Source organism: Sminthopsis crassicaudata, chromosome 1 (assembly GCF_048593235.1).
Source record: "Sminthopsis crassicaudata isolate SCR6 chromosome 1, ASM4859323v1, whole genome shotgun sequence".
Classification (NCBI taxonomy): domain Eukaryota; kingdom Metazoa; phylum Chordata; class Mammalia; order Dasyuromorphia; family Dasyuridae; genus Sminthopsis; species Sminthopsis crassicaudata.
Window position 1 is genome coordinate 413,732,796 of NC_133617.1, and position 7,054 is coordinate 413,739,849.

At 34.2% G+C, this 7,054-nt stretch overlaps 1 long non-coding RNA gene across 1 annotated transcript in view; it reads left to right on the forward strand.

Annotated features, from left to right (window-relative positions):
• Positions 1-3,515, forward strand: part of LOC141554823 (uncharacterized) — a 308,604-nt gene extending 305,089 nt beyond the window's left edge. Inside the window, exon 4 of the long non-coding RNA XR_012485971.1 lies at positions 2,671-3,515. This is a non-coding gene — a long non-coding RNA (uncharacterized LOC141554823). The remainder of the gene's footprint in view (positions 1-2,670) is intronic.
• Positions 3,516-7,054: the final 3,539 nt, after the last annotated feature.

The window sequence follows — 7,054 nt, forward strand, 5'->3', positions numbered from 1 at the left end:
AAATCAAGGATGTTGCTGCTACCTAAAGCAGGAAGTGCTAAGACAGGGAATGAAACAATCATCCTAATGAATATTAATGCAAAGATTTTAAATAAAATATTAGGAAGGTGATTCCCGTAATATATCACAAGGATCATATACTATAGCTGTAGGTGATTTATACCAGTAATAGAGGGATGGTTCCATGTTAGTAAAACTATCAGCATAACTGACCACATCAGTTACAAAACCAATAGAAATCATATAATTATTTCAATTGATGCAGAAAAACCTTTTGACAAAAAATAGCATCCATTCCTATGAAAAAAAAAATAGAGAATATAGGAATAAATAGAACTTGCCTTGAAATAATAATGCCATGTAAAACTCTCAGTAAACATTATCTATAAGGGGAATAAGCTAGAAACCCTCCCGGTAAAATCAGGGATGAAGCAAAAATGCCCATCATCATCAATATTATTCAATATTTTGCTGGAAAGGCTAGCTATATCAATAAAAGAAGAAAAAATTGAAAGCTTACACAACCTAATACAAAGTGAGCAGAACTAGGAGAACATTGTATATAGTGACATGAATACTGTATGATGATCAACTGTGAATAACTTGGCTTGTCTTAGCAATACATGATCTAAGACAACTCCAAAGGATTCATGATGAAAAATGTTATCCAAAGAGAAAGAAGTGATGGAATCTGAATACAGATCAAAGTATTTATCAGTGTGTGTATGTGTGTGTGTGTATGTATGTATGTGTGTGTTTTAGTGGGTCTGTGTTTTCTTTTATCATATTTCTAATATGTAAATGTTTTGTATGATTACACATGTATAACCATAAAACTTATTTACTATTTTACAGAGAAGAGGAAGGAGGGAGAGAACTCAGAACTCAAAATTTTTAAAAAATGAATATTAATTTTTTCTTTACATTAAATTCGGAAAAATAAAATATTATTAAAATATAGAATTCTATGAATAATCCAAATTTGAAGCTATTAGATGGTAGGTTAGCAATACCATTGGGCCCTGCTATGTCTTTTTATCCCTACCCAAAATGAAATCATAATTCATGACTTCTATTGGATATCCTTGATGACTCAAAAAATTCATCAGAATAACCCTGGTTGTGAGAATGAGAAAATACTCCTCTTCCTTCTGTTCATGTGAGGGAAGATGAATTCCTGGCAATCCAAATAGATACCCAGAATATATTTCCTTATAAAAATAATATAAAGCCACAAATATTTCATAAAGAATGGAGCTACCCTGTTACCCCCTTCCCCCCCAACAAGGCCTGTTTTAGAAATCCTCACATAAGATCTACCATCCTTTCTAACCCCTTTTGGAGTAAGGGCTGAAATTTCTTCTTGGAAAATTATAACCATGACCTTTTGAATTGTTAATGGCATGTCCCCAAATTTCTAACCCTCTTGCCAGGAGCAGATTTTATACCAATATTGTCTTAGTTCAGCTTCAGTGTTGGAATAAAATGAGGCACTAATATGTTACAAAACAATTAACAAGTATATATATTTAGAATACAATTACATAGCTTTTATACTCATTACTGACTCCCTCCACATGGTCAGCAAAGCAGGGCATAGTGACTTAAGTGATCTTTAGAAATTCTCTGAGTTGAAGAGATCCTGTCCACTTTTATGCCCATAATTAGTAGGAAATTACTCAATAGAGTGAGATTACCAGAAAGCTATGTTTAAAGAGGCACAGTTTGAATCTTTCCCCTACCCTGAGTAATCAAATCTATCCTGGGCTTATTACTTTTTCCTAAATCATATTGCAAAGAGAGGAAGAAACTTTGTTAGATGTTGGTCCTACACACTATGCTACTGACTTTTCTTCAAGTGCAAAGATTCCCAGTAATGATTCTGGTGGTTGAGTTCCATTATATTGTTACATAGTGTTTGTATAAATGTTTGAATGAATGAACTGAATTTAATAAAAATTAATGGAGACCAATATTAAATCTTCCACTTAAATTCAGGGAACAAATTTTACAAATAACAATTAGATGAATATGTCTGGACAAGAGTTTATTTCAACGAGTTCTTAAGATTTTAGTGGGTTGCAATCTCAATGCTAGTCAATTATGTGATATTAGACAAAAAAAAGTTAATGTATTCTGGAGTTATATGTGTTTAGACAAGAAAAGCCTCAAGGAATAGGGAGGTTAAAGTCCCTCTCTAATTTCATAGAGGCAGCTCGGAAACATTGGATAGAGTACTGAGCCACAAGTCAAGAAGATATCTGAATTTATATTTAATTTCAGAAACTTATTAGTTGTGTGGTAGTTATGTGACCCTCAGAAAGTTACTTAATCTCTATTTGCCTCAATTTTCTCAACTCTAAAATGGGGGATAATAATAGCATCTATGTCCCAGGATTGTTGTGAGATAAAATGAGATATTTGAAAAATACCTAAGACAATACTTGGCACATGGTAGGTGCTAAAATTTCTAATTATTACTATTCCTTTATTCTACCCTATTCATAATTATCTAGAATATTACATTCAGTTCTGGAAACAACATTTTAGAAAAGTCACTGATAAGTTGCAGTGTCCAGAGGAATGCAACCAGAATAATTGCCAGCATTTATAAAGTATTTTAATGTTTGCAAAGCATTTTAAGTGTATTGTCTCATTTGATCCTTTCAGTAATCCTACAGTGCATGGAAAATGGGACTGCTCCTCACCACCAACCAGGCCTATTGTAGGTCTGCCATTCCTTCCAATTCATCTCTTCCAATCCATCCCTTCCAAGCCCATTGGAGTAAGGACTGGACTACCTGGGGAATGAGACAACACTTTTTTGGAAGATTGTGATTATTTCCATTTTACAGATGAGGAAAGTGAATCTTGAATTAGGTGATGGTGTTCTTACGGTCACAAAACCAGTAAATGTCTGAGTTTGGATTAAAAATCATAGCCTAACATTCTCTTGACATCCTACTTACATCCTTACTTGACCATCATTAGCCAGGAAGCCCTGGCGAATGACATGAAGGATCTTGAATGTATGACTTATGACGTTCAATTAAAGCAGAATAAAATCACTTCCTTTTGCTACTTCTAGCACAGCTTTTAGGCTGTCATGCAGGAATGGAAGGAGTTTTGGGTGTATTTTGCTCCAGAAGACAGAACCAGGAATGATGGGTCAAAGTTATAAAGAGGAAAATTTAGTGTCAGTATTGGGAAATTGTATCTATTAATTATAGTAATCCAAAACTTGAATGGCCTGCTTAGGGAAATAGTAAGTTTTTCCTCCTTAGTTCTTGGAGCAAAACATGGTATCTTATAACAGGGATTTTATGGGGATAGGAGGATGATTGAACTAGATGGACTTAAGTCATTTTCAACTTTGTGATTTTGTGATTCTAGATTTTAAGTAAGGCTTCTGGGACATGTCTGGGAACCTAACCACCATTCATAATATTCTTTCACTGTAGAAATACCATTTAAATTCCAAACAAGTAACTGAGAAATAAACTTTTGTAATATGACATTTAAAGAATAATTGTAAAGTATGTTTTTCAACAGTTTTGAACAAAATGATCTGAAAAATCAAGCCTTGTAATGAATAAATAATAGAATAATATAAAGTTAGGATTAGGTAATTTGAGGATGACACTGTCTTGCAAAAAAGCAGAAGCCTGATATAACATAGCCAAAGGGGTGGTCCAAGCTGCAGCATAGTTCTGATAATGTGCTTAAATTGCTTTGCTTAGATTTTGGTCTTTTGTGGGTGCTTTTCCCTTCCCACTTGGTTTTAAAAGGTGCAGGAGACAGTCTCCCTGGGCTTTGTGAAAAGTGGAGTTAATGCTATTCTCAAGCTTTAGACACATTTACACATCCTCCATCTGCTTGGGAGGGAAAAAAAAATCATGATTTCAATAACAAAAAATTGTTCAGATCTGCCTTGAGGCAACAGAAAATGTATGTGATAAGGGAATAGCCATGAAGTGCAAAGGAGTATTTAGGTCTTAGCACTTATTGACTAGAGACTGTAAAGAAGATGTGAGGGATGTGTGAAAAATCCTAAATAAAAGAGGGAGAGGAACTTACAATGTGGATAAAAAATGTGCTGTAAAAGGAAATGCACCTGTCACAAAGGAACCTGAGGGGTGGAAGAGAAGGAAGGAGGGGGAGTGTATGACAAGAATGAAGATAAGCAGCATTCTGTACTCAGAAGTCTGGCCCAGGGAAACACAGTTTTTCTGCACTTCAATTATTGGTGTGTATTACATCCATTCACAACACATTTTAAAATGCACTGATCCTGAATTAGATCTGTTAATATGTCCCTCCCCCCAACCCACACATAGCTTGCCACCATTGAGACAGATTTCAATCTTCTGACAATGGAAACCCACAATCCACTTGAAATATTATAGGCCTAAAATTTGCATGAACTCAATGGGAGTTTAAAATTTTACAGATCACAGTGGTGTGAGACTGGACTCTCTGGCACTAACAATGGCATTTTCAAGATATGTATTAGATTGGAGACATTTCAGAAACCCAGAAGTTCTCTAGAAGTTATCTCAACAGTTTTCAAGAGCAGGGAATGTGTTTTTAGGTAGTTTATGATCAGCCTAGACAGTAAATGTATTTTCCATATTTAGATGTGGAGGAATTAAGTTTTAAATTTATTTTTGTCATTTTCAAGATACTCCATTGAAAAAGCCTAACTCAGATATTTGATTCCTTTATCTTTATATGTTTATAATTGTGTGTGTTTCTCAGTGTGCTGCCTTGATGTCCTAGTGCTTTCCCTCTGTGAATTATCCTGAATTTACACAGATAGTAGGTTTTTTTGTACATAGTTATTTACATGTGGTTTTTCCCCAGAAGACTGTGAGCTCTTTGAGAACAAGGACTGTATTTTGTCTTTCTTTGTATATTTTCGGTGATTAGTATGGTTCTTAGCACATAGATATTTAATAAAGGCTTATTGATTGAGGAAAAAGAGAATCATACATGTTTTATATGCATGTATAGGAATATGACAAATTTTAAATACACGTTTAATAACAATAGTATGTGATATATGACCATTACACATAAAGTGGGATAGCATTACATTCAGACAATGATACATAATATACATCCATGCAATGCACGGCATGCTGAACACACATGTAATATGCATACACACTATCATGCAATGCACATATATTAATATATGTATGTATTCCTTATATACATGTATATAGATTTTACCCCTAGAAACAATATTTCTAAAATGGTGATACATTCTTTGTCCTGTTTCAGAAAAGTTTCTCTCTCTCTATCCATGTCTCCTTTTCTACATATACACACACGTGTAATGCATCAGTGTGCATACAATATTTCTAAATATATATATATAAAATTTACCTACCTAAGTGATCCAACCCAATTTGTTAAGCCTTTATTAAAGACAAGGTACAGATAATAATAATAATAATAATAATAAAGCAAAAACAAGGAACATTCCTTATTCTTAAGGAGCTCACATTCTTTAGAATGATACAATGTAATGAAGTATAATAATAGTAATAATGAAGATGAAATTGTCATAATAACTTGAGGAAGAAGAGATAGCTAAAAGCTAAGACAACTTGTAGTGCTGCTTCTGTTGGAAAAGGCATAATAGTCTTGAATAAAATTGAGTACTCAGAGAAGTGAGGAAAACTATTCATGCAATTCTTTGTGCAATGTGTGTGTGTGTGTGTGTGTGTGTGTGTGTGTGGTGTGTGTGAGAATGTAAATGATATTGTAAGATAGTAAAATGTACAAGGTCACAAAGATATTAGGATTGATCAAACCATAAGCTTTAAGTTGTCAATAATGTTTTCCTCTTTTAAAATCATTCTTATAATTTCCATTTTCATTTTCATTATTGTCACAATCATCAACATACTCTATTTTAACAAATAGTCTGACTTCCCACTTCTACATTCTTTTAATCAGTGGTCCTCAAACTTTTTAAATAGGGGGCCGGTTCACTTTCCCTCAGACTGTGGGAGGGCCAGACTAAAGTAAAAACAAAAGCTCACACTCTGTCTCCGCCCCTCAGCCCATTTGCCATTACCTGGCGGGGCAGCATAAACGTCCTCAGCGGGCTGCATCTGGCCCAAGAACCGTAGTTTGAGAACCCCTTCTTTAGTCTTCCACAGTTAAAGACATTTATATATAGACATAGCATGTTTTCAGATATAAGGATTAATCTTGCCTCCAGTGTCAGCAGTTTTGGACTGGGCTGCTCTTTCTTTATATCCATTCCTACTAATTGGATTTATTACCTATCTTTTGTAATTGCATGCCTATTTTACCCCCTGTTCCACTAAGCACTTTCTGATTTGTACTTCTATTCTTAAATACTTTCTTGAACTCATTCTCTACCCTTTTCCTCTAGAACTAGAACTGTAGCCTCAGCCTGTTTTAGAAAAAAGGTTTTTAATAATTTTTAATTAGAGTCCACTTTGGCAGTCTTCTTGCTATAATGTTTTTAAATACATATAACATAATACTTAGGAAACCAACTAAATTTAAATATGATTATCAAAAAAAAAGTAATAGTTCATAAACCTCAGGCTAGGAACTGGTTCAAAATAGTTTCCTAAGGTCTTCTATAAGTCCTAAGGTTTTCCCCTAAAACCCAGTCTTTTTCCTTGATCCTCATTATTCCAATATTCCTTTTATATACCATGATATAAGAATAATCTTTATCATCTTAGGAGCAAAGAGAAGACCACAGAGGCACAGGGAAAGATGGCCAGGAGCAATTACATTGCTGCAATATCAAGACAACTCACTTACCTGCTTTCCACAATAATCAACTCTATATTTGCAACAAATAATGGATAAGCCATGTCAAGCATTAATTCAGGGATTTACACCTTTCTTGCTTTGTTCTGTTGTCTAAAGAAAATTGTAATGGGAAAGAAGCTTGTACCTTTTTCAGGGCTACTGGCAATAGATACTGTCTTCCTGCCCCTAATATTCAACTGTCATATCTCCTCAATTGTGGAAACAATTACCTAAGGATATATTCTTA